The sequence below is a fragment of the Dipodomys merriami genome, unplaced genomic scaffold, assembly GCF_024711535.1.
Source record: "Dipodomys merriami isolate MVZ:Mamm:240054 unplaced genomic scaffold, mDipMer1.0.p SCAF_964, whole genome shotgun sequence".
NCBI classification, from domain to species: Eukaryota; Metazoa; Chordata; class Mammalia; order Rodentia; family Heteromyidae; genus Dipodomys; species Dipodomys merriami.
Window position 1 is genome coordinate 254,871 of NW_027206584.1, and position 12,908 is coordinate 267,778.

At 45.4% G+C, this 12,908-nt stretch overlaps 2 long non-coding RNA genes across 3 annotated transcripts; both read right to left on the minus strand.

Moving 5' to 3' along the window:
* Window positions 1-1,048: 1,048 nt before the first annotated feature.
* LOC138821923 (uncharacterized) lies at window positions 1,049-6,806 on the minus strand. Its single transcript, XR_011370264.1, has 4 exons — window positions 6,132-6,806; window positions 5,590-5,705; window positions 2,594-2,747; window positions 1,049-1,143 (listed from the first exon to the last, which is right to left on the minus strand). It is a non-coding gene; the product is annotated as an uncharacterized lncRNA (long non-coding RNA).
* Window positions 6,807-6,944: 138 nt separating this feature from the next.
* Window positions 6,945-11,718, minus strand: LOC138821924 (uncharacterized). 2 transcript variants are annotated; one of them, XR_011370266.1, is made up of 3 exons: window positions 11,636-11,718; window positions 11,000-11,224; window positions 6,945-7,199 (listed from the first exon to the last, which is right to left on the minus strand). It is a non-coding gene; the product is annotated as an uncharacterized lncRNA (long non-coding RNA). The 2 variants fall into 2 exon arrangements; XR_011370265.1 differs by lacking the exon at window positions 6,945-7,199 and adding an exon at window positions 7,834-8,279.
* Between the last annotated feature and the right edge of the window lie 1,190 nt (window positions 11,719-12,908).

Genomic DNA, 12,908 nt, shown 5'->3' on the forward strand with positions numbered 1-12,908 from the left:
CCTACCTACTCAGGAGGCTGAGATCTGAGGATCAAGGTTTAAAGCCAGCCCTGGCAGGAAAGTCCATGAGATACTTATCTCTAATTAACCACCAGAAATCCAGAGCGGTGCTATGGCTCAAGTTGTAGACCCATTTACCTTGAGCTGAAGAGCTCAGGGACAGTGCTCAGACCCAGACATCAAGCCCCATGACCAAAAATAAATACTAATCAAATAAATAATCAAATAAATAAAGCACAAAAAGGAGAATAATAGAGTGACAAAGAGGAGAGACAGAGAAAATGACAGGGTTAGAGACTGACTCAAGACCAGATGGAGAGGGAGAGGAAATGGAAGCAGGAGGTGAGGGGAAGAAGGGAAGGGGAAGTGCAGTAGGAGATGGTATGTGGTGGAAGAAGAGGATGGAAGAGAGATGGTAAAGCAAGAAACAATGGGAAAAGGGAAGAGATGAAAGAGAAGGAGAAGGAACAGAAAGACGAGAAAAAAAGCACTGATAGCCAGCCCAGTACCAGCACATACTCAGAAAAACACACAAAAAGGAAAAAGGAAAAGAAAGAACACTGAGACATTATGAAAATCAACAATATTTCCATCCCCACCCAGCCTCTTCACTGAACACTGCTCCTTAAGGACTTCGGGATTCCTTAGCTTCCTCCGCAAATCTCTCCTTCTGTATCACTGCCATCTCTGTCTATCAGCAAGCTGCCCATCCTTTGCCCAATGTGGCCTACATTGCTTCCCTCACCAGAAACCCATCTCATTCTTTGATCTGAGCTCTTCTCCTCAAATACCCCTGAGCTGGGCCATTGATTTGACGAGAGCTGTAGCCCATCTCCTCGTGAATTCCTCCTCAGTTGGCTTTGCTAGCTCAGCCTCCTGACCCCAGTGCACACATAGCAAAGACCAGGTGTGCCCAACTCCTCCCCATCACACCCTTGTCTCCCAAGGGTAGCATCAGCCCTCAGCAGTACCTCTGTGTGGAAAGTCTGATGCCTGTGGATGAATCAGCAAAATAATCCTGGGGCAAAGGGTCATATTCAGTCTTACCAAATTTCTCTATGTCCTAGGAAGGGTCCATCCACAGGTACCATTGTAACTCCATGGTTTCTCAGGTGTCTTGCTTCCTTCCAAGGCTTCTCTCCTCTAGTTGAATGGAAGAAAAAATGTTTTATTTTGTATACTTTGTAATGTCAGACATCACCTTTGCAAGTTTAGAGTGTTCTAATATTTGAAACTCAGTTTTCTCCCCACTGTGGTTCCATGAGGACAAAAATCATGCCCTACTAGTCTTCCATGAGACCTATAGGCTTCCCCTGGGAACTGCCAGGGGAAAGGAAGCACCATGCCCAAAGCCTGGTGCTCTGGGAAGGGGGTGTCAGCTGAGGGCCTCTCTGGGGACTCACAGGATCTCTACTAAGATCAGACACCTCTCAGGGCTGACCCCCTAGCACTGTGAAAATGTAATTCTCTACCTGTCCATTCTCCACTTGCAGCCCAAACCAACACCCTTTCCTTCCCCAAACATTTGTAAGTTGTCCCTCACACAAGTACACAAATTCCTTTGTAAAAACAAAGAAACCAACTGAAGGCTGAAGGCTCATGTGTGTAACCCTAATTATTTCACATGCTGACACTGAGAAGATTTCAGATAAAGCCAGCTTGGGCAGACTCCATGTCCAACGCAGTAGAAATATCAGACCTAGAGGTGTGACTCCACTGGGAGAATACTAGAGAGAAACATGCCCATGGCCAAGAGAGAGAAACTGAGGGAGGGAGAGAGAGGGATGGAGAAAGAGAACTCAAATGAACAGAGAGAATAACAGAGAAAAATACATACATACACACATACATAAAGACAGAGAAACAGATTCAGGAGAAAGGAGCTCGTTAGAAGGAATGGAAAATGGAGAAAAAATGATTAGAAGGAGGAGAGTAGGGGAAGTCAAGGAATGTGGGCATAAGAGAGATGACAGACAGTAGAAGGAGGCTGCAAGGAAAGGACACAGAGGGAAAGGAGACAGAAAGAGAAAAGAACAAACTTCAAGCCTTACTTCCAGCACACTCCCAAATGCATACACATGATAAACTAAAAGAAAGACAATAAAAAGTATGGAAAAATAATGGACATAACAGTACTTCCCTCCCCACCCACCCTTCACTGAAAACTGATTGGTGAGGAGTTCTGGATTCCTTACATTCCTGCTCTCAGCTCTCCTGCAGCATCAGTATCAACCCTGTCTTGCACCAGGTACCCATTATTTGGCCTATTTTGGCCCTTATTTTTTCTCTCACCAGAAACCCATCTCATTCTTTTCGAAGAGTTCTGTTCCACAAATACCCCTGAGCATTTCCACTGATCCACCAGGAACCCCAACCCTCCTTCTTGATGTTAATCTCATCAGTCTGCTCTGCAGTCTCAGCCTCCTGACCCAGTGTACACATATAAAACACCAAGTGTGTCCAACCCCTCCCCATCACACACTTGTCACCCAAAGGCAGCATCACTCCTCAGCACTGCCTCTGTGTGCAAATCTAATGCCCTGGCTGACCTAATACAAATATCCTAGTAGTGAAGGCTCATATTCAATCTTACTGAATTTCTGTTCTTGTGGGAAGCCAGCCATCCTACGCAGGGTCCATCCACAGGTGTGATCTATCCACAACCCCAGTCCATCCAGCCCCATCCATCCACATGCACAGTAGATCACCATGCTTCCTCAGTTGAACTGTTCCTTGACCACCTCTACCTGAAAGGAAGGGAATGTATTTTAATTCAAACACTCGGTCATTCCAAAATTGAACTCTTGATTTCAGAATGTTCAAATATTAAAACTTGGCTAAGTTAGATCTTTGGTTCTGTAAGGGGAAGAACTGGGCTCTGAATTCCTCTATGTGGCTTAGTCTTTAACTGGGAACTGCCAGGGGAAAGGAAGAACCATGCCCAAAGCCTGCTGTTTTGGGAAATGGGGAGTCATCTGTGGGCCTCTCTGGGGACTCATAGAATCTCTACTAAGACTCTAACACCTTTCAATGCACTTGTACAGTGCACAAGTTAACCTTCCTTGTCCATTTACACCAACCCACCATCCTCTTCCTCCCAAAACGATTTGTAAGGTAACCCTCACACAGTGGTTCCTCAGAAAAGTACACAAATCCCTTTCATATGAGAGAACGAAACCTTTGCCGTACCAGACTAACAAAGCCCAATGCATTCTCTGATGCTGTAGGCTCTTGCCTGTGATCTTACCTATCCCACAAATTGCCACCTAGAAGACTGCATTTACAGCAAGTCTGGGAAAATTAAGTAGAGAAATGCAAACCTGGAAGTGTGACTCAAGCAGTGAATCAGACATGACCATGAAAACTGAAAGAGAAAGAAAAAAAGGGAGAAAGACAGAGAGGGAGAAGGGGAGAGATAAGGAACACCAGAGAGCAGGAAGAGAAGGTGAGGGAATGAGAAGAGGGCATGAGAAGAGGGAATGAGAATGAGGGCATGAGAAGAATAAGAAGAGGGACAGGGGAAATAGAGTAGGAGTAGTTATGGGGGGCATAAAAACAAGGTTAAGAGAGAGGGCAGAAGGGGGAAGGTGAGAAAAGTGGAGAGAGTACAGAGAAGGAAAGGAAACAGAGCATAAGAAAAAAGCATGGATGTACCAGCACACACTCACAAACACATATACACAACAAACAAAACTGAAAAAATAAAAGAAAATGGATTGAGAAATCATGGAAATCAATGGTAATTCTCTCCCACCCCACTTCTTCACTGAAGAATGGTCCATGTGGAATTCAGGATTCCTCAGCTCCTGTCATTTCTCCTTTACATTTAGTGTCCACCCTGTCATTTCTCATGTACCCATCTTTTCCCTCTTGTGGCACTCATTGAATTTTTCACCAGAATCCCATTTTGTTCTTTCATGGGAGATCTGCTCTCCCCAAAGAGCCCTGAGCAGTACCACTGATCCACCAGGAGCCCCAGCCCTCCTCTTGCTGCTAAACTCATTAGTCTCCTCTGCAGGTTCAGCCTCCTGACCTATTGTACACATAGAAAAGGCCAGATTTTCCCAACTCCTCCCCATCAAACACTTGTTACCCAAAGGCAACATCAGTCCTCAGCACTGCCTCTGTGTGCAATTCTAAATGCCCTAGGTGAACCAATACAAATATTGTAGTGTGAAGGCTCATATTCAATCTTAACAATTTTTTTTCTTGTGGGAAGGCAGTCATCCCATGCAGGGTCCATCCATGGGTGTGGTCCATCCACAACCAAAGTCCATCCAGGCTATGTCCTTCCATAGGCCCCAGTTTATCTCTATAATTCCTCAGGTCTCCTGTTCCTTGATCACCTCTAGCTGAAAAGAGGGGAGTATGTTTTAATCACTTTGTGATTCCAAAAAAGTCATCCTTCCCTGTCCATTTACACCAACCCATCACTGCCTTCCTTCCACAACCATTTGTAAGGTGAACCATACACAGTTGTCCCTCACATAAATACACAAATACCCTTTCAAAATAGAGAAACCAACCTTTGCCACACCAGATTAACAAAGTCAATTGCATTCCCTGATGCTGTAGGCTCTTGTCTGTAATCCTACCTATCTCCCAAGTTGACAACTTGAAGACTGCATTTACAGCAAGGCTGGGAAGATACCATCTTCAAGTAACTAGAGAAATGCAAGCCTGGAAGCGTGACTCAAACAGAAGAGAACCAGACATATCCATGAAAACTGAGAGAAGAAAGAGAAAGACAGAGAAGGAGAAAGGGAAAGAGGGAGAGATGTGTAGAGAGAGAAGGAGTGAGGGAGGGGGAGGGAAAGAGAGTGAGACAGATTTAAGAGCAGGAAGAGAGGGAGAGGAAATGGTAGAGGGTAGGAGAACAAGTAGAGGGACAGGAGAAGTAGAATAGGAGTAGGTATGGGAGGAATGAAAACAAGGGAAGGGAGATGGCGGGGCAAGGCAGGGGGAAGGTGAGAAAAGTGGAGAGAGGACAGAGAAGGGAAAGGAAACAGCATAAGAATAAAAGCACTGAGATGTAGCAGCACACACTCACAAACACATACACACAACAAACATACAAAAGGAAAAAATTAAAGCCATCTTACAAATCAACAGTAATTCCTTCCCACCCACCTTCTTCACTGAAGAACGGCCCATGTGGAATTCAGGATTCCTCAGCTCCCTTCTTAACCTGCCTCCTGTCACTTCTCCTTTACATTTAGTGTCCACCCAGTCATTTACCCTGTACGCATCTTTTCCCTCATGGAGCCCTTATTTGGTCTCTCACCAGAATCCCATTTTGCTATTTCAGGGGAGATATGCACTCGAATAGCCCTGAGCTGGACCACTGATCCAACAGGAGCTCCCGTCCACCTCCTGCTGAAAATCTCATCAGTTTTCTCTACAGGCTCAGCCTCCTCACATCAGTGCACACATAGCAAAAGCCAGGTGTGCCCAAATCCTCTCTATCACACACTTGTCACCCAAGGGCAGACAGCAGGAGCTTGCACCAAACCTTCTCTGTGGAAATCTCATGGCCCTGGCTAAACCAATACAAATAACCCAGTGCTGGAAGGACATATCCAATCTTACCGAATTTTCCCTCACGTCCAGATGCAGTCATCTCAGGCAGGGTCCATCCACAGGCACCACTATATCTTCATACTTCCTTAGGTCTCTTGCTCATTCACAGGTTTCTCCACCTCTTGCTGACAAGGAGGAAAAGTATTTAATTCATACATTTTTGTCATTCAGAATGGGCTCTGGATGTTCAGAATGTTCTCAGACTTGAAACTCTGTTCTCCTAGCAAGATGATTCGCTAAGGAAAAAAATTGGGCTCTGGTATTCTTCCATGAGGCCTAAAGACCTCAAATAAGAACTGATCAAAGCCTGGTGTTCTGGAGAAGGGGGTGTCAGTGGGAGGACTCTGCGGATGCATAGGTTCTCTACAAAACCTCTGACTTCTCTCTGTGCTGACATACTTGCACCATGCACGTTTTTTTCTCCCTGTCCATTCTGCCCCAAAATCCATCAACCCTTTCCTTCCCCTACCATTTTCAAGCTGTCTCTTACACCTTGATGGACAGCCCTCAGATAAGTACCTAAATCCCTTTTCTCAATCAGAGAAACAAACCTGTGCAACACCAGGTTAACGAGGTCAGAAGCATTGCTGCTGATGGTGGATCATGCCTGTAATCATAGTTCTCCCAGAAGCTGATGCTCAGAAGATCACAGTTAAAGCCATCCTGGGCATACTCCATTTTCAATTAAGAAGAAAAATGTTGGCTTGGACTCAAGTGACTCAAGTGGTAGAGCACCAGCTATGAACATGCAAACTCAAAGAGAAAGATATAGAGGGGTAGGAGAGAAAAAGATTTGAGGCAGAGGAAGAGAGAGGAAACAGAACAAGAGAAGAGGGAAAGGGGAAGAAGAGGAGAAGATGAATGACCTGGAGGGAAGTTAGCTGGAAAAGGGGAGAGAGACAGGCAATGGAAAGAAAAAAGAGACAGCAAAGGAGACAGAGAAAGAGAAAATCACTGAGTTCAAGTGCCAGTACCAGCACACACTCACAAACACATGCATACAACAAACAAAAAGAAAGTAAATAAAACAAAAGGACTGAGACAAGATGGAAATCAACATTACTTCCCTGCCCACCCTCCTCTTCACTGAAGATGGTTCCATCCAGAGTACAAGAGTCCTTAGCTTCCTCCTCTCAGCTCTCCTTCAGCATCAATGTCAACACTGTCTATCACCAAGATGCCTGCTATATGACCACTCTGGCCTCACTGCTTCTCTCACCAGAAACCCATCTCATTCTTTGAGAAGAGTTCTGTTCCCTAAATACCCCTGAGCGGCGCCACTGGTCTACAAGGAGCCACAGCCTTCCTTCTGCAAATCTCATCATTATGCAGTGCAGGCTCAGCCCTCTGAGTCCAGTCCCCTCATAGCAAAGGCCTGCTGTGCCCAAGTCCTCCCCATCCCACATTGTCACCCAAGGGCAGCATGGGCCCTCAGCACTGACTCTCTGTGCAAATATAGTGCCCTGGCTGAACCAAAACAAACATCACAGTGATGAAGGCTCACATCCACTCTCACCGGATTTCTGTTCATGTGGGAAGGCAGTCAGCTCAGACAGGGTCCATCAACAGGCACCATTATATAGGCATGCTTTCTCAGGTCTCCTGTTCCTTCACCACCTCTAGGTGAAAGGAAGGGAATTTATTTTAATTCATTCACTTTGTGATTCCTAAAATGGAGATGTGACATTTAGAATAGTTGAATATTTGTGCTGGGAAGGTGGCTCAGTGGTAGAACGCTTGCCTTGCATGCATGAGGCCCTGGGTTCGATTCCTCAGCAAAAAGAAAAAAGCCGGAAGTGGTGCTGTGGCTCAAGTGGTGGAGCACTAGCCTTGAGCTGAAGAGCTGAGAGAAAGTGCCTAGGCCTGAGTTCAGGCCCCACGACCGGACCCCCCCCACAAAAAAAGAATAGTTGAATATTTGAACATCAGCTCCCCCAGCATGCCAGTTTCCTCAGCAGAAAAATTAGGGTCTACTCTTCCATGAGGCCTAGACACTTCCCCTTGGAACTGCCAGGGGAAAGGAAGCATCATGCCCACAACCTTGTGCTCTGGGGAAGCGGGTGTCAGCTGGGGGCCTCTCAGGAGACTCCCAGAATCTCTACCAAAATAGAACATTCAGCGCTGACCCTTTGTGCAGTGCACATGTCCCTTCCTCCCTGTCCATTTGCACACTATGCCACCACCCCCTTCCTTCCACAACCATTTGTAAGGTGTCCCTCGCACAGCTGTCCCTTACATAAGTACACAAATCCCTTTCATAATAACTGAGAAAACAACCTCTGCTACACCAAACTAACAAAGTCTAATGTGTTTGCCTGATGCTGGAGGCTTTTGCCTGTAATCCTAGCTATCCCACAAGTTCACCTGTAAGATTACAGATACAGCAATTCTAGGAAATTCCATCTTCAATTAACTAGAGAAATGAAAGCCGGGAGGTATGACTCAAGTGGTAGAGAACCAGCTATGACCATACAAACTGAAAGAGAGAAAGAGAGAGACAGAGAGAGGAGAGACAGAGAAACAAACATTGTCAGAGACTGATTCAAGAGCAGGAAGAGAGGGAGACCGAATGGAACAGGAAGATTTCAGGAGGAGGAAATAGGAAGAGAAGAGGAGAGGGAAGAATGAAAGGGGAAGAATACGAGGAATGTAAGAGGGAGAAAGAAAAGTAGGGAAGGTAGATGGAATGGGGTGGAGAGCTGAGAAGGGGAAGATAAGGAGAGAGAGTAAAGGAGACAGAGAGAAAAGCACTGAGTTCAAGTCCCAGAGCCAGTACAGGTGCACAGACACAAACACACAACAAACAAACATGGAGAGAAAAGAAAAAGCATTGAGAAATCAAGGAAATTCACAGTACTTCCCTCCCCACCCACCCTCTTCACTAAACACTGGTCCATGTGGAGTTCAGGATTCCTCAGTTCCTTTCCTGGCCATCCTCCTCTGAGTTGTAATACAGCATCAGTGTCAGTCCTGTCTTTCAATAAGGTGCCCATCCTTTACCCTCTTTTGGCCCTCCTTGGGCTGTCCTTTGGCCCCTCCTTTTGGCCCACCAGAATCCCATCTCATTCTTTGAGGGGAGATTTGCTTCCCAAATGGCCCTGAGCTGAATCTGATTTACCAGGAGCTCCAGCTCACTTCCTTCCACAAATGTCATGTGTGCTCTGCAGGTTCAGCCTATTGACTCAGAGCACAAATAGCAAAGGCCACGTGTGCCCAACTGCTCCCCATCACTCCCTTGTTAAACCCCCCCCCCCGGTAGCTGAGCCAACACATATAACGCAGTGGTCGAGGGCCACATCCAATCTTACCGAGTTTCTGCTCATGCTCAGAAACAGTCAGCCCAGCCAAGGTCCACCCACTAGCAAAGCCCACCCAGGCATCCATCCACAGGCACCACTGTATCTCCATACTTTCTCAGGAATCCTGCTCCTTCACAGGTTTCTTCACCTCTACCTTGAAGGAAGGGGTATCATTCTACTTCATATATTTTGCCAGTCTAACAGGAACTCTGGTTGTTCAGACTGTTCTCTTATTTGAAACACAGCTAACCCAACATTCTGGTTCCCCTTAAAGAAAATGGGGGCTCCTGGGGAGGGGGAGAAGTTGCAAATCAAACAACCTGTCTAGGTAATAGGGTCTCTTTGACTGTGAGCAAATAAACAAGTCTGAAATAAGGGATTCTTGGATGATGGTATTATGTTGGGATAATGATGAGGTTTAGATAGAAATCACACCCACAGAAAACTGCATTGAATAGGAGGAAAGTTGGGGCAGAAACCACTGACAGTGTATGGGGTGAATGGAGACAGGTCCCTCTCCATTCCCAGTGAAGATTTGCTCTTATGTTCCAACCCAGCCAGTGTACCTAGTGTGCTCAGGAGTTGTACCCTTTCACCTGAAGACTGCTGAAAGAGAAGCAGAGTCCAGGATGCCTCTTGCCCCTCAGATCCATGGGCTCCTATAGCATCAAGGGTCTCACTTTAAACCTAAATAAATGAACTAGAAAGTAAATAGGCAGACAAGCAACATACATAAAAGGTGAGATGATGACCTGCTGCAGCATTTGGGACAAAAGCATCTTTAGTGTTCAAGGGACAAATGTGAAAGGTTGTTCAATGAAGTGACAATACTCAAGTAAGGGATCGATGTGGAATTAGCCAGCTCAGAAAGTACAGGCAGCTTGAGATCACCTTTCAGCTTATCTTTTAGCATTGGAAAGCCAGTGCAGTGTCCTTTCTTGGGAAGGAATCCCAGCTGGAGAATCCCCTAGCACTTGTCACACAACCTGGCCATGCTGGCCAGAGACTTCTGCAGTGTGAACTTTCTGCATGACTCCTTCTCCTCCTGCAGCTCTTCAAATCCACACCTCTCAGATTTTCCACAACCCAGTTAGAGTCACCCTGAAAGTCTGAGTTTGGTGGTTTTCAATTGTGCTGTTTCAGAGTTCTGCACCACTTTCTCTGGGACAGCTTTACTTTCAATCTGTGGACATTACTTTGGGGCCTTCACACAGCAGCAGATTCTGCGAAATATGGTGACTATGTGACTATCCTGTTAGCCACCCTCCTCCAGCCCTGTCTAATATTCCACCTGGGGGCTGTGGCCTCCCCCTAAGGCTGCCCAGAGGGAAGGGCATTTTCCACTGAGTGTGAATGCTCCATTCTGTCAAGCAGCTAAAAGAATCCTGGCCCAACATTAAGCTGGAACTGTAGCTCTGCAGGGAGTAGAGAGGAAAGACAAGCAGACTGGCACTTCGGGTTTTATTGAGAGGTAACTGATCATCATCATTGTGTAACTGAAATTCTGAGGACAAGCTGAAGGCGTTATGTCCTGCAAAAAAGCTGGCTCTCCTTTGTGGAGGGAGAGTTGTGGTGGGATTGTCCTCAGGAGTTGTGCCAGATGGACTATCCAAAAGCATCAGTTTTGATTCCACAATTCTGGCATTCTCTTTTAAGTTTTCTTGGATGAGCAGGTAGGTGCCCATGGCTTCATTGAATTCTCTGTCCTGGATTGCCTTTTCAATGCCAGCTACATTGTACCCCATGTCACACATGACTCTGACAATGCGATCCAGCTTGCCAGGCAGTGGCTCATCAGGAAGCAGGCCAAATCCCACACCTAGAGCCAGCCATGGGTGTTCCATTATCTCCTCAATAGCAGGCCTCAGATTGAAGTCCACAGTCAGCAGTTTAGAAAGGAGATCTTGTCTCTTTGCAGATAGGTGAAGGGGAACAGTGTACTGGCCTCTAGGACTTGTAACCCTATGTCAGCCATATTACTCCCCTCAAATGGGAACTTTCTCATTGTCATCACATACAATAGCACGCCTAAGTCCCAAATGTCCACCTGGTACCCATCGAACATTTTGTGTAGGAACATTTGTGTAGGTCACCCTGTCACTCAGCCCAAATTCACTGACCTTGACATTGAGATTGGCATCCAATAGGATGTTGTTGGCCTTCAGGTCTAGGTGTGCAATTCCATTCTCATGAAGGTAGTCAACAGCACTCGTGATCTGTTTGAATAGCCTCCTGGCTTCAAACTCTAAAAGGTAGCTGGAGGAGGATTTTTTGATCCACCTCAAGAGATGACCCCGAGTGGCCAGCTCAGTGACAAGGTACACACAGTCTTCATTCTCCATCACCTGGAATAATCAGATGATGTGTGGGTGACGTACAGTTTTCACAAAGGCCACCTCATTTTCTATCTCATGGCTTTCCAGCTCTTTCTTTCAGAGAACTTTGACCACCACTGTGGTGTCTGTGAGGCGGTGATGGGCCAGATTGACATAGCCATAGCAGCCATAGTCGATGATCTCTGTCAAGTTGTACAGTGATCAACTCCTTCTTGGGGGAAGAGCTAAAGGAGACTTTGTTGTACATTACCATCTTTCAGCTGAGATGACAAGTGATCAAGCTTAACTATTACCTAAGATGATCTCAATGAAGTTGCCAACTAATAAATCTTACGAAAAGGTAAACTAACAAGTAAATACAACCCCCAGACTAGTAAATGAAATCCCCAAACCCAAACAAGACAAACACAACCCCCATACCCAAAGAAAGCAACCAAGTAGCTCTGACTTAGTCCAGCGGGTCACCAAGGAAAAGCTCCCAGTGCTGTAACTGACAGAGTTGGAGGGCAATTGCCTCTTATGTATCCTGCTGGGCATACCTCACAATGGCCTGTGACATCAGGAGGAACTGGACCAATCAGAAGTCAGGCCATTGACATCAGTGAGAAAATGGGCCAATCAGAGCCCAGGGCAAACCCACCGGCAGTTATGCACTTGGGCCAGGAGGATCATTGTCAAGGAATTCTGGGCCCATCCACAGATGCTTCTACTGCTACCATGGCAACCATGTGAGGACCACGAGGACATTGGCCAATGGCCCTTGTCCTACTTGGAGACTAGGCATTCTAGGATGGCCACGGTGGGGACATCTCTCAGTGGAGCCTATCCTTGGGCAGAAGTGAAAACACTGCCCTTTTCACTTAACATGGTCTATATCTAATTACAACCTACCCTGAGATTGGAGACTTTGTAATGACTCAACTCAGCTTCTAAATGAGAAGAGACCAGACACCCAGGATTAAATGATAGTTTTATCCAGATCTGTCATTCTCATTTCTGTTCCTAGTTTGTATGGTTTCCTGTGCTTCTTTGTAACTTTTTTTTCATGTTTTTTTTTCAATCTTTATTTGTCCCTCACAGGTCAGAAAAAAAGTAATTTGCTTTTATATCTTTAGTACAGTTGTGTCAAATTTTAATATAACTGTTCTAATAAAAACCATATATGAAATATAAGTATCTCAGAAGCAGACTCCGATTTTATGGACCTGAAGTTTATTCTACTTGAGAGGTCATTTATTCATACATATAAATATATGTATATATGTATACATACATACATACATATATATATGTATGTATGTATATATATATATATATATATATATATATATATATATATATATATATATATAGGTCATGGAGCTTGAACTCTGGACCTGGGCGCTGTCCCTCAGTTCTTCAGCTATGGGTTAGCACACTACCACTTGAGCCACAGTGCCACTTGTAGTTTTTTGGTGGTTTATTGGAGATAAGTATCTAATGGACTTTCATGTCTGGACATTCTTTCAATTGCTATCCTCAAATCTCAGTCTCTTGAGTAGCTAGGATTGCAGGCATGACCTAGCACTGGCAAGATATCTCACAGGTTTTTTTTTTTATTATGAAAATATTGTACAGAGTGGTTACAATTACATGGGCAAGATAATGAGTACATTTCTTATCAAGCATTGTAGCCTTTGTTTCCCCTTCCCAT